This window comes from Microcebus murinus, chromosome 8 (genome assembly GCF_040939455.1).
Source record: "Microcebus murinus isolate Inina chromosome 8, M.murinus_Inina_mat1.0, whole genome shotgun sequence".
NCBI classification, from domain to species: domain Eukaryota; kingdom Metazoa; phylum Chordata; class Mammalia; order Primates; family Cheirogaleidae; genus Microcebus; species Microcebus murinus.
The window spans coordinates 22,456,679-22,465,869 of record NC_134111.1 but is presented as its reverse complement, the minus strand read 5'-3'; the positions used below and the strand labels follow the sequence as shown (position 1 = coordinate 22,465,869).

General features: G+C 34.4%; 1 pseudogene; it reads right to left on the bottom strand.

Annotated features, from left to right (window-relative positions):
- Positions 1–1,286: 1,286 nt before the first annotated feature.
- LOC105865040 (origin recognition complex subunit 6-like) lies at positions 1,287–7,768 on the bottom strand (annotated as a pseudogene).
- Between the last annotated feature and the right edge of the window lie 1,423 nt (positions 7,769–9,191).

Below are 9,191 nucleotides of genomic sequence, written 5' to 3'. Positions count from 1 at the left end.
TGCCCGGCCTAACATGGGCTCAGCTTTGCTGCAGCCACCTCCACATGAAAACTTTACTTTCTGTCATGCCTTCAGATACTGTTTTTTATAACACAAAACTATAAAAACAGACAAAAAATTCCCTTCTCAACAGCTTCCAATAGCTGATAAGAATGGGATTTTTTTTCCACATGAGGTAGGGCTTCTTGTACTATAAAAATACTACTTTGTGTAAATTGAGTTATAATTTGTTTAATTGTGCTAAAATACAAATAACATAAAATTTACCATTTTAATCATTTTAAAATGTACGATTCAGTGGCATCAAGTATATTCACAATGTTACGCAATCATCACCACTATCTAGTTTCAGAACATTTTTATCACTGCAAATGGAAAAGCCACAAGCATTAAGCAATTATTCCTCATTCCTCCTTCCTCTCAGCCCCTGGCAACCACTAATCTACTTTCTGCCTCTATGGATCTGCCTATTCCGGATATTTCATATAAATGGGATATTTCATATATATTTCATATAAATCACATACTATGTGGGGTTTTTTTGTTGTTGTTTTTGTTTTTGAGTCAGAGTCTTGCTCTGTAGCCCAGGCTACAGTGCAGTGGCATCAGCATAGCTCACTGGTCTCGAACTCCTGAGCTCAAGCAATCCTCCTGCCTTGGCTTCCCAGAGTGCTAGTATCACAGGCATGAAACATTGTGCTGGCCCAACATGTGGTCTTTTATGTCTAGCTTCTTTTACTTGATACAGTGTTTTCAAGGTTCATCCACGTTATAGCATGTATCACTATTTCATTCGTTTTTATGGCTGAGTAACATGCCATTGTCTGAACATGAACAATTTGTTTTCCTTTCAGTTATTTTTTTTTGCATATAAAAATAACATTTATTAACTTAGGCTGTATAACATACTGATTTAGTCAAACCAAAAAATTAACACAAAAACTTAAATAAATCTGTAAGGTTCCATTTAGCCTGAATTTTATGTTCTGGATAGGACAGGAGACTGCCGTTCACTGAACACAAAACAAAGCAAAATGGCTCCAATTCCATTTTTGTAGGAGCACATAAGGCTATTCCAATCAGGCACTGTAGTTGATCTAATGTTGTCCACATCAGGGGCCAGCCCACTGCCCAGAACTTAGCCCCAGTGCTGCTTTCTTTGTTATGAAGGCAACAGTCTTGGGATCCTTGTTATAAAAGTTCAAACAAAATTCCAAAGCCCTCAAATCTTCCTGGAGGTGGCATTGTACTTTAGTTTGCATCACATGCCAGTCTGGAAGCTGAAATCACTCTGCTGTAGCCTTTTGAACATTAGCAGCGTTTTCCAAAATTTTTCTTTTCCATTCTTCATAATCCTGTGTCAGATATTCATCTTTCTTCAGTTTATGTGGCATCTCTATTACTTCCTCTATTTCCTTTGCTGGGAGTTCAATCACTGTCTTCCTTTTTTTTCGTGGTGGAGTAGCTGAATCGCCAGGTTCTCTGTTAATCTGCTGTCCAATCTTCTCTAATTGTTTATACAGTTGATCAAATATGGCTTTTTAAACTCCAGATGTGGCTACCATTTTGTTTTTATCCACTTTCAGCTTTAGAATCTTGCATGCTGAAAGTAGTGCAGCAGTGGTGAAAAGTAGTCTGGATAAGTCAAGATCTACTTGCTGTGTCTGGGAAAGACTGGACTCATAGCTAAGGGGGAACAGTGTTTGCAGCATTCTTTGTTAGAAAATATTTCAAAAGGGACTGAAAATGTAAATCAGAACTTACGACATTTTAAAAACACATGAGATGTGCTATGTCACTTTGGCATATTAGTTATTTTTTTAAGACTGAAAATTAATCAGAATAGAATACTGGATGATTTTGCTTTATCAGTATAAATTTTCAATTAAGGTTCTTTAAGCCCCATACCTTTGCAGTAACTTTGAAGCCATGTTCACTGCTTCTGTACATCTAAACTGTATGGCTAGGCCCCTTATTCCAATATTTGAATCCAGGCCCAGTAAACACTCAAAAGATTTAAGACAGCTCTGATATGTCTTCTTGTTCAAACCAGAAAGTTTAATTAAACAAGCCCTGTCCAAGGGGCACCTTCATAGAGGAAGCTGCAAGGTCCAGGCACATGACTGCATTGCTGGTTTCTGTGGCGTGTGCAGACGGGCCAATACACTTCACCTGAGACAGTCGTAAGTACTCCTCTGCTTTCCTAAGCACGCCAGGCTCGGCGAGGCCCAGGTGCGGGGCCAGGTGCCCGATCAGCCCAGACCCCACAGCAGCTCCTTTCAGTTATTGATGACCATTTGGGTTGTTTCCACATTTTGGCTATTGTTAATAGAAATGCTATGAATATTCCTGTACAAGTTTTTGTCCGAGTACCTATTTTCAATTCTTTTTGATACCTAGAGGTACAATTGTTGAGTAGTATGATAATTCCATGTTTGACTTACTGCAAAACTGTCAAGCTGTTTTTAAGAGAAGCTGCACATTTTACATTCCTACCAGCAGTGTATTAGGCTTCTAATTTCTCCATACGCTTACCAACACTTAAGATTTTCCATTTTGGGGAGTTATTTTGTTTTTGTTTTTAATTGTGGCCTTCTTACTAAGTGTAAGGGGTATCTCAATGTTGTTTTGATTTTCATTTCCTTAGCAACTAATGATGCTGTGAATATCTTTTCACATGGTTGTGAGCTATGTGTATAACTTTTGTGGAGAAGTATCTTTTCAAGTTCTTGACCCATTTCTTAAATTGGATTACTTGCAGTTTTGTTGTTGAGTCATGAAAGGTTGAACATGAGAGTAAATTAGAAATCATTCTTGAAAATCACTGTAGTCTTGCAAAAGAAGCAACTGAGACAATGGGAAGTTACATGGCATGATCATATCCACTTAATTATTAATGAACCTGAGACTCAGATGCAGGTGTCCTGTCCCCTAGTGTTCAAGCTGTCCCTATCACATATTCTGCTACATCATAAAACAAAGGCTTTTAAAACAATCAACTGGGATTCAGAGGACAATCTGTAATATTGAAAGAGTGATGACTACCAGGGAAATCTTAAATATTTCAGAATGAGGAATCTATACAAATAAGATTTAGGGTTTAATGAGGAAATTAAAGGAATACACATAAAACATCCAGGCCCATAAAATGTGTGAATATGTAGTTTGTCATTTTGTGATCAAGGCAATTAACAAAGAAAATGCAAATTATAAATGGGTTTTAATAATCCTCTCCTAAATCCAGAATTTAAAATATCTATCAGACAAAATAAAATAAAGGAGGGATATTGATGTATGCTATCAAATATTCAATATGAAATATTACTAAACATTAGTTCATTCTTGCTACTTTTACTAATACCCTCAAGGCTTTTATTTTAGTTTTATTTTATTTTATTTTAAATTTTAATTAGTTGTAAAGTATAAAAGAAGGACACAAGAAGGAGTGAAAAGCTTTAAAAAAATGATGGATTCTTCTCCAGAGACCAGAGTTGGCAATGAATTAAGTGGAGTGCAAGGAGGCCAGGCCTGCCCCGCTTGGGCTCTAAAGCCAACTTCTGCTGTTCTGTATCAATCAGAGTATGGGGGGACATCAGAAACAACAAGGCCAAAGGTCTAAAGCCACTGAGATGGGAGATAAAAGATGGAGCTAATCAGATGCTTAGATGGGCCAAGAACCAAAGCATGGATTTAGGATGAAAGCACTCAGCTATTTCAGATACAGCAAACAGAACAGAGCGTGACCTTCAGCTGGGGAGAGAATGTGCCAGGCCCAAATTTTCTCAGAGGTCAGGGATTATAAACGAAGGATCGTTGATAAAAACACAGACAGGAGTAAATTGCCTTAGTGCCTTGTGACCCGAAAGGTATATTTGCTCTGCTATTCTTTCTTGTGTGGGAGAGAACATCCTTTAGCTCAGCTACCAAAAAACAGTGTAACATTTTCTTCCCAGAGTTTCCTTTCATATTTTTATTCATCATTTTAACAAAATCAAAATTCATTCTTCCGTTTATATGAGAAAGTCTTAAGAATCATCAGCAGTTATTTTTCATCTTGGCCTTTTTAATAATTTAAACAGTTTAAATACAATAGAATTGGGGGAATATTCTGGTATTCCTATGTGGCATCTTACCTTTGGTGGAAAGGGAAGTCGTGGAGCAGAAAAAGAAGCCAGGAATTGTTACACATGAGCTGGAATGCATTTGGAATCACATTTTTTTCTGGTTAGATAGTTAATTTGCCTTGAAGACAAAGGAGTTTACAATGCAGGAACTCAATTTCCTATTGGGGTCTTATAAATTTCTCCATATAGATAATGCAGACCATTAGTTTTAAACAATGGGCTATATCTTCTAAATACAAAATATGTTTCCACTTGATATCTGGCTATACGAAAACAAAACTATGCCTTTATTTGCAGAAATTAAAATATGGATACATTTATTTGCTATGGAGAATGGTATAATTCATTGTTATATTTTCTGTGCTACCTTTGCAGGCATTCTTTTATTTTTAGTTTTAAGTAGTTGTCTTATGTCCAATTTATAGCGCCAACTCTAATTCACAGATATTATATGTAAATCTTTCTGCCACATCTCCATTTGCTAGCTAAAATTTAGTGCAGGAGAAAGGTATATAGAACATGAAACGCTGGGAGTAAGGTTTTTGTGATGGATCAGTCTTTGTTGAAAAAGTGGTGCGGCAGATGCAGCATATTGCACACTCAAATCCAATCTGCATGTATTCCTTGCTAATGGAAACCAATTTGTTCAGATATCCAGCTTTCAAAGAAGATGACCTTTCCTCCAGCTCAAGGATAAATTCTGATCTTTCTAAATTCCAGCACTGTCCACTAGGAATTTCTGGGATGACAGAAATGTTCCATTTCTGCACTGTCCAACATAATAGCCATTAGCTTTATGGAGCTTTTGAGTACTTGAAACATGGCTAGTGAGACTGAGCAACTAAATTTTTAGTTTTATTTAATACAAATTTAAATTTACATAAATGCATATGACTACAGGCTACTATATTAGACAACACAATACAACTAATCATGGTGATCTCATGCCCATAATTGAGCTGACATCAATCATTGGACAAAATTTTGGCCAGTGGATGGGAAGAGAATGTTGCTGGCAAACAAAATGGTTCCTTTCTCCCACTGGACTGTGCTCTACCCCTCATTGTTGCCTGGAATTCTGGCACCAATCTTATTGCAACATGGCAGGGCAAGGCTGTGTCAGAGTTGATTAGTATTTTGCAAATCTCTGTAAATAAGATAATGAATTTTTCCTATTGTTTAAGGCATTTTAATTTGTGTCTCCTATTATTTCCAGAGGAAACATCATAATTAATACAAAAATCTTCTAGATTATTATGTTATGAACTTGTCAGAAGTATTTTTAATCTTCTAAATTAGTATAAGCTATTGTTTGAATTTTAAATAAAATAGATCATTTCTTTTGTATAGTATATATCTTTGATATGATAAGTACTTACACAGTAACAAAAGTGATGTCATAGTTGTAGAATGTTTTCATATTTGTTGTCCAAACTGAAATTCATCTTAAAATCTTATAAATAGGTAGCACAAGTAAAATACATATGGTATTTTGTACATGAATAAATTGAATTAAAAAAGGTTAATGAGGTCAGATAGCTCATAAGTATTGGGAATATATTGTTTGTTTCTATATATTAATAATTATTATTGATAATTACTCTGTATTAGAAGATTTCAAGAAGAATACAAAACAGACATACCATTTAGATAATTACATATTTAAGGATCCAGTTGTTTTTGCATCCTCAAAATCTTTGGCTGTATATAGAACCAGTACATTTTTTAAATCAAGGAAGCAGGCTGGGAAATGTCACATTGAAGAGATGAGCAATATCTGCTTATTTCTTTAAAAAAAGAAATAATTGAATTAAGAATTGGATTCTAAAAAATATATAAAATGAATACAAATGTATGGAGTTCCATGTAGTGAATGACTCACTAAATTTCACAGCCTAGAAATTGATGAGAACTAACATTTATTACTATTAAAGTTAATTATTTAAACCTTAGGCCTTAAAATGTGGGCTATCAGTTGCAAATGTTAGGGCAAAATTTAGAAAGCATCCTTAACAGTGGAGCAATAAGTTTGGTTTTAGTGTCTTCTTGCATTCAGAGATGATGCTATTGTGTTCCCTTGTCTTTCAGAGCAGGAAAACAACCTTTGACCACAGCAGAGTCTTCTGAGTTTAGGTGTTAAGGTTGTGAAAGTCTAGAATGGTTTGTCAAGGGAGACTATGCTTCTCCTTTCTGAAAGTATTTAACATAGACTTGATCATTATGTGCCTCCAAAATGATTTTTTCACATGATGTTCTACATGAAGATAAAGCAACAGACTAAAAAACTATTGAAAATTCTTCCAACTTTTGTGATTTTATAATTTAACTTTAGCATTATAAACTTACACTGATCAACATATTCAGATGATATTGCAATTTAAATATTTTACCCCTGAGAAGTTTTACTAATTTAGCTCATAAAAAAACAATTCCAAAATGCAAATTTGAGAGTGACTCAGGTAAGGATAAGTGGAAGGGGGACTGTTGCTGTAAAAGAAAACTATTTCTAGATTCTACTAAGATACAACAACACCAAAAAAAGATCTGTAATACCAATAATAGCTAATTATAATAACTATAAGTCATGAATAATAGTCAAAAAGTTAGTGACTGTTGGGTTGACCTTGCTCATTTCTCTTCTATTAGAGATCACTGTCCTGACATCTGTCTATTGTCCAATGTCTGAAAACAGTGGTTTTCCTTTTTTTTTTTTTTTATTTTATTCTTTGCTCATTTTTCTAATCACATACAGTGGAAAATGATGTCATGGCCCTGATGGGGAAAATCAAATCCCAAATTAGAATTGAAGATTCTAATAAACAGTGGGAAATTTTGCCTTACTTACCATTTAGAACCAAGAGGAAGTTGTAACACTTTCTAGAGAAAATGGCTGTCCAATGAAACTCAGCTGATAGGACCAAAGATAACTTCACAAAGAGCTCTGGGCCCTAGAATGGGGTGAACGCTGTGGAATGATTCCTATGCCATGAAACATGGCACACAGCTCATTAAAAAGGGGCTGAAGCTGCATGAATGAAGGAATACTTCAGTCAATCAATACACTGACCTCCAATTGACTTTCCATCTAGCCAGTGTTTGGTACTGTGGAAGTCTTCACTCAGAACTTGCACAAGGCCCTGGAGGGAAAAAAAAGATCCAAAATTGCATGTGTTTAAGATTCTGCTATGATGAAGGAATGGGAACTCAAATTACTAATTTGTCTGAAAACAAAATTTATTTTTACATTCCTGAATCATGGAATGACAAATATCTATTACTCATTTGGTGTAATATCTGAAAATTTTAAATTAGTAATTATTTAATAATTATAAAATTATTTATATATATTTTAATATGTAAATTATATATTTTTTCAAATGTAGATATGATATACAAATTGACTATTAGTATATGAGTGTCAAGCTATATGTCAGCATTATGTTATAAAATTATTTTTGTAATTTTATAAAAATCTATTCCTGTAAGAGGAAAAAAAATGTGATTAGTATAAGCCAAGTTTTCCTTTACTTCTCTATTTATGTTTATCTTGAAATGTCCTCAGAGATCAGAAAACTCACATGGGGTCTTTGTCCAGGTAAGACAGTGTTTTTGACTCCTATTAGATCAGATACCTTCAGAATCATGCTGCATACAATTGATAAATCTAATAAATTCATACCAATGTGGTTAACAAGTAGTTTCACATGTTCTAATTCTCTAGCATTTTCTGAAAATTGTTCCTAATAGGAATGTCTTTTTAGTTAAGATGGAACTGAAATGACTGATGTACATGAAAGATATGAGTTGTGATAAAAATAGTTTGGGATAAGAAGTCTTTTAAGAGACTTTACAATTATTCTCCATAGATATCTTTTAGAATCAGACTTTTGGCTCAAGCTAATAAAATTATATATATGTATGTATTCACACACACACAAACACCCCCCCCATATATATATATGTATGTATGATTCTCATTAGAATTTCAGCTAAAGAGCATTTTCTATTAACCCAACTTCACAGCAAACTCTCCCTAATAACTTCAAACGTGTTATTGCAAACAGGTTTGCAAACATGACTGTCAAAAATACCTACCTCCTACCAATCCCAAACCATTTCAGCCTGCCTTTCTCTGAGGAATATATAAGATTATTTGTAGATGGGAAAGACTTCTTAAGTGCCTTTCATTTTTTTATGACTGTAGGTTCACATTTAAGTGATTGATTAAAATATTTGGCAAATAATTAGTATTTTTCCCGTTTGGAAAAGATGCATGGAAAACATGTATTAATTTCATGATAAATATAAGGTTTACAATTATGCATCAAGCTTTCCTTATAAAATAGGCATTTAATCAAATGAGTATGCATTTGCTGATGTGACTTAAGCTTACATTGGAAAGTATATAGAAGTGGCAGAGGATATATAAAGGACAAAAAAAACCTTCACCTTTCTCACTTCATAAGAAGAGATTTACACCATATTCTACAGCAAAAGACAGCTGTTTCAAGTGCCAAATAGAAGAAAAAAATCTGAAAAGGTAGATGTAATTATTTAATTGAGCTTCGACAGTGATATGGATAAAAATCTATCCCTCAACAAAGTTATTGTGGCATCTTGTAAGTGTAAGTGATGGGGCTCCTGCTTTAAGCACCTACACTTACTATGTAAATGCAAAATGACTCTTTAATCTGTGTCCATATTTGGCCTCTAACTCCAGTGAGGACAAAACAGGAGGAAATAGGGCTGTAATACCATCTGAGTGATTTAGAACAAGTATAAGGAAAGGCAGTACTCCCTGAAAGTTTATACACTCATAGATAAGAGGTTATGTGACCAGGGTGATATACATCTGGCCCTGCCAGAAGCCAAGTAATGTAGAACTTCATTATTCTGAATGTCACTAAATGAAAGACTTGGAAACAAGAATTATTATTGTATACTGGAGAGGAGAATATAAAACATTGGTTCTATTATTATCAAATTGATACATACATGTTAGATCTGGGATTCTTTTTTAAATTTTATTATGCACCTAAGTTCTATCTCAGCATCTATTGGCATTCT